Here is a 9,425-nt window from a genome sequence, read left to right on the forward strand (position 1 = left end):
AGAGTGCAACACACCCAGGTAATGAGCAGAAGATGAGAGCGCAACACCCCCGGATAGAGAGATGCATGTGAGAGTGCAACACACCCAGATAGTGAGCAGCCGGTGAGAGCGCAACACCCCCGCATAGAGAGATGCATGTGAGAGTGTACCACACCCAGATAATGGGCAGCATATGAGAGTGCAACACCCCCGGAGAGAGAGATGCATGTGAGAGTGCCACACACCCAGGTAATGAGCAGCAGGTGAGAGCGCAACACCCCTGGATAGAGAGATGCATGTGAGAGTGCAACACACCCAGGTAATGAGCAGCAGGTGAGAGTGCAACACCCCCGGATTGAGAGATGCATGTGAGAGTGCAACACACCCAGATAAGGAGATGAACGTGAGAGTGCAACACACCTATATAATGGGCAGCAGGTGAGAATGCAACAAACCCAGATAGCGAGATGCATGTGAGAGTGCAAAACACCCAGATAATGGGTAGCAGGTGAGAGTGCAACACACCTGGATAATGAGATGCACGTGAGAGTGCAAAACACCCAGATAATGGGTAGCAGGTGAGAGTGCAACACACCTGGATAATGAGATGCACGTGAGAGTGCAAAACACCCAGATAATGAGTTGCATGTGAGAGTGCAACACACCCAGATAATGATATGCATGTGAGATTGCAACACATCCAGGTAATGGGCAGCACGTGAGAGTGCAACAAACCCAGATAATGAGCAGCAGGTGAGAGAGCAACACACCCAGGTAAGTCGATGCACGTGAGAGTGCAACACAGCCAGATAACGAGATGCAGGTGAGAGTGCAAATTACCCAGATAATGGGCAGCAGGTGAGAGTGCACCACAACCAGATAATGAGCAGCAGGTGAGAGAGCAACACACCCAGGTAAATAGGTGCACGTGAGAGTGCAACACGCCCATCTAATGAGATGCACATGGGAGTGCAACACACCCAGATAATGAAATGCACATGAGAGTGCAACACACCCAGAAAATGAGATGCATGTGAGAGTGCAGCACACCCAGATAATAGGCAGCAGGTGAGAGTGCGCCACACCCAGATAACGAGATGCACGTGAGAGTGCAACACAGCCAGATAACGAGATGCATGTGAGAGTGCAAATTACCCAGATAATGGGCAGCAGGTGAGAGTGCACTACAACCAGATAACGAGTAGCAGGTGAGAGAGCAACACACCCAGGTAATGAGATGCATGTGAGCGTGCAACACACCCAGATAATGGGCAGCACGTGAGAGTGCAACACACCCAGATAAGGAGATGCATGCAATAGTGCAACACACCCAGATAATGAGTAGCAGGTGAGAGTGCAACACAACCAGATAATGAGTAGCAGGTGAGAGAGCAACAGACCCAGATAATGAGCAGCAGGTGAGAGCGCAACACACCCAGATAATGAGCAGCAGGTGAGAGAGCAACACACAGAGATAATGGGCAGCACATGAGAGTGCAACACACCCAGCTAATGAGATGTTATGTTATATAATTTGTTAAGCGCAAACAGCTGCCCCAGCAACGGAGCGTCCCGGCGCTGACCTAACCAATGCCAGAGGGGAGGGGGGGAACCAATAAGGAAATTAAATGACAGAGAAGAGATGGGTCTTAAGTGCTTTCCGGAAGGAGATCAGATTGGTTTGGGCACGGATGTGTAGAGGCAGTGAGTTCCATAGCTTAGCTCCTAGGACTTTGAAGGAGCGTCCACCACATCCAGATAATGAGATGAAGGTGAGAGCGCAACACCCCTGGATAGAGAGATGCATGTGAGAGTGCAACACACCCAGGTAATGAGCAGCAGGTGAGAGTGCAACACAACAAGATAATGAGATGCATGTGAGAGTGCAACACACCCAGGTAATGATTCGCAGGTGAGAGTGCAACACCCCCGGATTGAGAGATGCATGTGAGAGTGCAACACACCCAGATAATGGGCAGCACATGAGAGTACAACACACCCATATAATGGGCAGCAGGTGAGAATGCAACACGCCCAGGTAATGAGATGGACGTGAGAATGCAACAAACCCAGATAGCGAGATGCATGTGAGAGTGCAAAACACCCAGATAATGGGTAGCAGTTGAGAGTGCAACACACCCGGATAATGAGATGCACGTGAGAGTGCAAAACACCCAGATAATGGGCAGCTGGTGAGAGTCCACCACACCCAGATAATGAGTTGCATTTGAGAGTGCAAATCACCCAGATAATGAGCAGCAGGTGAGAGAGCAACACACCCAGATAATGAGCAGCAGGTGAGAGTGCAACACACCCAGATAATGGGCAGCACATGAGAGTGCAACACACCCAGGTAATGAGATGAACGTGAGAGTGCAACACACCCAGATAATGAGATGAAGGTGAGAGTGCAATACACCCAGATAAGGAGATGCATGCAATAGTGCAACACACCCAGATAATGATATGCATGTGAGATTGCAACACATCCAGGTAATGGGCAGCAGGTGAGAGTGCAACACAATCAGATAATGAGATGCACGTGAGAGTGCAACACACCAGGATAATGAGATGCATGTGAGAGTGCAACATGCCCAGATAATGAGCAGCAGGTGAGAGAGCAACACAACCAGATAATGGGCAACACATGAGAGTGCAACACACCCAGCTAATGAGATGAACGTGAGAGTGCAACACACCCAGATAATGAGATGAAGGTGAGAGTGCAATACACCCAGATAAGGAGATGCATGCAATAGTGCAACACACCCAGATAATGATATGCATGTGAGATTGCAACACATCCAGGTAATGGGCAGCAGGTGAGAGTGCAACACACCCAGATAATGAGATGCACGTGAGAGTGCAACATGCCCAGATAATGAGCAGCAGGTGAGAGTAAAACTCCCCCAGATAATGAGCAGCAGGTGAGAGAGCAACACACCCAGGTAAATAGATGCACGTGAGAGTGCAACACGCCCATCTAATGAGATGCACATGGGAGTGCAACACACCCAGATAATGAAATGCACATGAGAGTGCAACACACCCAGAAAATGAGATGCATGTGAGAGTGCAGCACACCCAGATAATAGGCAGCAGGTGAGAGTGCGCCACACCCAGATAACGAGATGCGCGTGAGAGTGCAACACAGCCAGATAAAGAGATGCATGTGAGAGTGCAAATTACCCAGATAATGGGCAGCAGGTGAGAGTGCATTACAACCAGATAACGAGTAGCAGGTGAGAGTGCAACTCACCCAGATAATGAGCAGCACATGAGAGTGCAACACACCCAGGTAATGAGATGCATGTGAGCGTGCAACACACCCAGATAATGGGCAGCACGTGAGAGTGCAACACACCCAGATAAGGAGATGCATGCAATAGTGCAACACGCCCAGATAATGAGTAGCAGGTGAGAGAGCAACAGACCCAGATAATGAGCAGCAGGTGAGAGTGCAACACAACCAGATAATGAGTAGCAGGTGAGAGAGCAACAGACCCAGATAATGAGCACAGGTGAGAGCGCAACACACCCAGATAATGAGCAGCAGGTGAGAGAGCAACACACAGAGATAATGGGCAGCACGTGAGAGTGCAACACACCCAGATAATGAGATGAACGTGAGATTGCAACACACCCAGAAAATGAGATGAAGGTGAGAGTGCAACACACCCAGATAATGATATGCATGTTAGATTGCAGCACATCCAGGAATGGACAGCAGGTGAGAGTACAACACACCCAGATAATGAGATGCATGCAAGAGTGCAACACACCCAGATAATGAGATGAAGGTGAGAGTGCAACACACCCAGATAATGATATGCATGTGAGATTGCAGCACATCCAGGAATGGACAGCAGGAGAGAGTGCAACACACCCAGATAATGAGATGCACGTGAGAGTGCAACACAACCAGAAATCTACAGGCTACCCATACAGGAGGCAATCGACTGGATCTGATATTCCTTGAGACCAACCTCCTCACTGTTGGGGATGTGCTACCTATGGCCTGGAAGGACCACTCTCTGATTCAGTTTTTTGTAAAGGCAGGCACGCCTATTGCAGGTACATCTGGTGAAGTAAGGGAGTATGTCAGCAGGGACTGGAAGTCCCTTGCTCAGAAAAAAGGTGCATCACCCACGTTCATGGTTGAGGAATGCTTTGCCTCCGCCTTACAGGTTGAGGTGAATTTCGCTGCCCTCTGCTCGAAGATTACTTCGGCGCTGGATACCTCTGCTCCTTTTAAACATCATAAGAGCAGGGGGAGACCCTCAGGACCCTGGTTTACAGACAGTCTAAAAAATTTGAGGCTGGAATGAAAACAAGCAGAGAGCAGATGGAGGCATGCGTACCTGGACAGGGACAGGCTTGCTTGGAAAGCTAAGCGGGGGGACTATAAGAAGGAGATCCACAGAGCTAAGCCAGAGTACTTCTCGAGTGTGATTCTTTTTTTTTTTTTTTTTTTAATTTTTATTGCAGATGCTCAGACATGAAAAGGGTGACAGTGGCAGCATTATTCAGGCAAAACAAGTACATAGCAAGATACACTTCTTGGAGCCTCCGGTGCCGTAGCAATGCATAGTCCATAAGTCAGTCTGACCGATTCTTCGGGTCCCTCTCGGTGCACCCCCGCCTTAGCATAATTAGTGGTCACATTAGTCAACTGGGCATCTGCTTTTTTAGTTTTGTTGAACTCCCCCCCTCCCCCTCCAACCCCAACAAGCACTAATGTGAATGTAGAGTCGGTAGAACATCCGCTCAGTCAAGGTCTAACATCACAGTCACGTTAAGGGCACATACATTTCCTGCCTTCCTCTTCTCCCCCCCCCCCCCACACCTGGTAAGCAAATGGTATGAAAAACATTCAAGCATGCATAGGGTGATTGACGAGCAATGTCCATTCCTAGCACGTCCTTCATCCTTAACTCGCTCATCTTCCTGTTCCGGGTCCACTCACGGGCCTCCCTCCCCAAGACCACTATCTAGCCCATGGTATTGCCTCCATTTTGACCAAACCCTTTTGAACTTTTTCGGGCAACCCCTTGATTTATACGTCACTCGCTCTGCCGCCATGTAAAGGTCTAGTCCCCTACTCCATTCATCTATAGTGGGTATCGTCTCAGCCCCCCAATATTTTGCCATGTCACATTTCGCCACCACTAGGGCTAATGTCAGGAACACCAGTAAGGGGCGGGGAAGGTCAACATCATTGGTCATTCCCAAAATGGCCAGCTTGGGCTCCTGGTCGAGCGACACAGACAGGACCTCCCGCAGTTCAGTGAAAATGAGTGTCCAGTAGGATTGTATTTTCACACAAGCCCATAATATGTGGGAAAAGTCCCCTCCCTCTTGATTTTATCTCAGGCATCTATCGTCCGGTGTCTTCCCCATTTTGAACAGTCACACTCTATCAAAGTACGTCCTGTGGAGCACGTTATATTGGATCAGGCGGGGCCGAGATTTGATAGCCACCTCCCTCGGGTGCATAAGGATTAAGTCCCAGTCAATGTCTTCTAGTGTCCCTACTTCCTGCTCCCAAGTGGTCCTAAGCCTCGCCAGGTCCCCCAGCATGTTGTTTGTGAGTGTTTTGTAGGTGAGTGACACAGCCTTGTGTGGTATCTGTTCCTGCAGCAGTCTGCCTTCCAGAGGCGCATATTCTGGCAGGCCCTCTAAGGTCAGAGCCTGTGCCCTCCATGCATGGCGTAGTTGAATATATTTAAAAAACTGCAAGCGATGGAGCCCATATTCTGCCCTCAAGGTGGCGTAGGATTTTAGCTCCCCTCTGGCGATGACATCACCCACCGTGGAAATCCCAATGTCATCCCACTGCTTAAATCCTGTACGTTTGTGGAGTTCAGAGAGCCACGTGCAGTGCCAGAGTGGGGTCTGTCGGGTGGGTTTCCTATCCCATCCCGTACGTCTCGTCGCCAATTTCCAAGCCCTGAGTGTAATATGCGTGGCTGGGAGTAAGGACCGTCTCGCCGCACCACCATATAGGTACGAAAGCAGAGGACGTGGGGCCAGTTTGGTACGTTCCAATACATACGTTGGGTGGTCCGCCGGGGCGTGGAGCCAATCGTTAATGGGGGACAAGTGCTCCGCCCAATAGTACGTTTCAAGGTTCGGCAGCGAGATACCCCCACTGTACTGGTGACGTTTGAGGGTGGTCAGCGCTATTCTCGGCTGTTTACCCAGCCATATGAAAGATCTGAGGTTGGCGTGTAATCTACGGAGGAGACCGTCTGGTATCGGATAATATTCGTTCTGTAGGGCATATGGCCCGCGGGTTGGTGTAGAGCAGGCGTACCCATGAGCAGAATTTGGGGCCAAGACCAAATTTTTCTAAGGCAGCCTCGAGGAATGGCCAATGCACGGAGTCGAAGGCCTTTTCCGCATCTTATGAGAGAAACCAATGGGGCGGGTCCCTATCTCTTACCTCCTGCAGCCAGTTGTGCGTGCGTCGGAGATTGAATTTCGTGGCCCTATCCGGTAGGAAGCCGGTCTGGTCTAAGTGTATTAGATCAGGTAGGACCGTCCTAAGGCGTCGCGCCAGGATTGTGGCAAGGATTTTCACCTCCGTATTCAACAGGGAGATGGGACGGTAGGACGTGCAGTCATCCCGCGGTTTGCCTTCTTTGTGAATAGGAACTATGATCGCCAGGGTGAGGTCATTGGGTAGGCTGCCTTCTCTGTACGCCTCAAGGTAGAGGTTTTTCAGGTGTGGAGCCAAGATGTCGGCCGTGCACTTAAAGAATTCCGGGGGAAAACCGTTCGGTCCTGGCACCTTACCCGGCTTCAGTCCGGCAATGGCGGTTTTGACTTCTTCTAGGGAGATGTCGGCCTCCAAAGCGTGTAGGGCCTCAGCTTCCACCACGGGGAGGTCAACCCGTGACATATAGAGAAGTGAGTCCTCACACGAGCCCAGTTGTCTGGCCTCGTAAAAGCGGCCATAGTAAGCTGCGAATGCGTCTGCTATGGGGAGGTCCGAGCATACTGTCTTCCCCCTCTCGTCAGTGACTGCATCCACCCATCGCGCCGCCCTCTCCCTACGGCTAAGCCAGGCTAGAAGTTTGCCAGACTTGTCCCCCACATCATAAAGACGGTGTAATGTGGCCAAATGTTGCGTTTTCGCCTCATCCGACACCAAGTCTCTATAGAGTCTTTGATTATCTAGCAGTTTACGCAAGGTGATCGTATTTTTTGTACGCAGGTGTTCCCTCTTCAGCTCCAATATAGTGCGTTCTACAGTCTCCACCTCTTCCACTATTCTCTTTCTCTCCTCCCTCAATCTACCATTTATCCTGTCTCTCAACACCGGTTTCAGTGCTTCCCACAGGGTTACCGCCGAGTCCACCGACCCTACATTTTCAGCCAAGTAGACCCGAGCATTTGCCCTAACACCTTTAAGTATTGTCTTGTTCACCAGGTCCCAAGCGGCGAGGCGCCACTGTGCCTCTTTCGTGTGCCCAGACCTTCCCATCGATACGAGCAGTGGCCTGAAAGACCCCTTGCCAAGTATTCCGCTGCGCCTTCCATAGTCAGCTCCTGCCTAGACATAAAGACATAGTCCAATCTGGAGAACACTTTGTGTGCCGCCGAGTAAAATGAGTAGGCCATAGTGTTCGGGTGCAACAGTCGCCATACATCGGTCAGTCCTATCTCTGACACCATTTGAGCCAGGGGAGTCTGAGTACTCTGGTGATTAGCCGTTCCTGATCTATCCATACCCCTGTCCATTACGTCGTTAAAATCACCACCCACTATCTGTATGGTGTCTGAGGTGTCTAAAAGTATGGTAGCTAACATTTTTAGCGCGTTCCCCTGTAGTTTAGGTGGTGCATACACTGAGACTAGGGTGTAAGTACGCCTGCGCCAAGATCCCTGCACTCCTACACATGTTCCTAGAGGGTCCCCCCACGTCCGTGTGACCTGAAACAGGAAAGTATTCTTAACAATAATCGCTACGCCCATGGAGTCAGTTGTGTACCCCGCATGGCCCAACACCTTATACCTACCCCGTGCTATGAACGCACAGGCCGTGCCCCTCAGATGTGTTTCTTGCAAGAAAATGACATCAGGGCCTATTCTCTTGAGGAAGTTGTTCACCAGACCTCACTTCATTTTGTTGCCCAGACCATTTACGTTCCACATCAATATACTCAGTTATTCAGCGGCCAAGGGTACATTGAGTACAGTGAGGCATGTTTACTCCAGGTCGAGGGATCAGGCAGGCGGGCCAGCGCCCATATCGGAAGAACCAAAGAATGTGTCGATCCCCATGACTGTGTTTCACTTAACATCACATCTCTCCCCTTCCCCCCCTCAAACAACCAAACTGTACGAACAACCCCCATGCCCCCCACCCTCACCCCAACTGTACCCCCCGGCTGTCCCTCCCGTGCAACCATCGACGGTGTGGGCCACCAGGCAGCAAGGTCTGTCGCCCACCCCTCAAACAACCCCAGCTAAGAAGAGTCTAGCTGTTCAGAGTTCGAGTCTGGAAGTGGCGTGTGTCCACCACAAAGAACAAAAAAAGTTACTTGCGTGCCCCATGGCAAAGGACTGCTACGTTGAATCTCCGTCCCTCAGCTTCTCAAGAGTGGGAGTCCTGCGTGTCAGGGTCAGTAGCCTCCGCGTTGCCCGGCACTCCTTGCTCCAATTCTCGGATGGCAACAGCTAACGGGTGTAAGGATTGCTCCGTCTGATCTTCCATATCTGAAATATTCGTGCCATCCTCCTGATCTGTTGCAGCTTCTGATTCCGGGAGCAGGCACCTGAATCTCGACCCCGAGTGGTATCTCCATTGGTGGCAGTGGCGCCGTCTCCCCGGGCTCCTCCGGTCGCCACCTGCTGAGGCGGGTAAGGTGTTCGCTGTGACTGCCTGTCCGTCCGGTGATGTCGTGTCCGCTGTGACCCGTTCGGGTTCCTCCTGAAGTTGGCCGCCGCATGCTCATCTCGAATTCTGCGACCCTCTTCCTCCGCCTCCCTCAACAGCGGTCTCTCCTCCAGCCAGTGCCAGGCCACCTCCGGGCGGTTGAAAAAGTGCGATTTGCCCTTGAACAGGACTTTCAGTTTCGCAGGGAAGAGGAGCATATAGGATATGTTCAGCTCTCGTAGTTTGGCCTTCACAGTGTCATAAGAACGTCTTTGCCTTTGCACTTCCTGGCTATAGTCAGGGAAGATCATGACAACGGTATTCTCAAACTTGATTTCCCCCAGTTTCCGGGCTTCTCTAAGGATGAGATCCCTGTCCGCATAGTTGAGAAATCTCGCAATGATTGGGCGAGGTCTCGCTCCCTCCGGTGGTCTGGCGAGGAGCGCCCTGTGTGATCTCTCAATCACGAAGCAATTGGAGAATTGAGCCCGGGGGAACATAGTCGTCAGCCAAGAGTGGAGGAAGGCTGCAGTGTCGTTCTTCTCAATTCCTTCCCTCAGGC

Source organism: Lissotriton vulgaris, chromosome 9 (assembly GCF_964263255.1).
Source record: "Lissotriton vulgaris chromosome 9, aLisVul1.2, whole genome shotgun sequence".
In the NCBI taxonomy this organism is placed as follows: Eukaryota; Metazoa; Chordata; class Amphibia; order Caudata; family Salamandridae; genus Lissotriton; species Lissotriton vulgaris.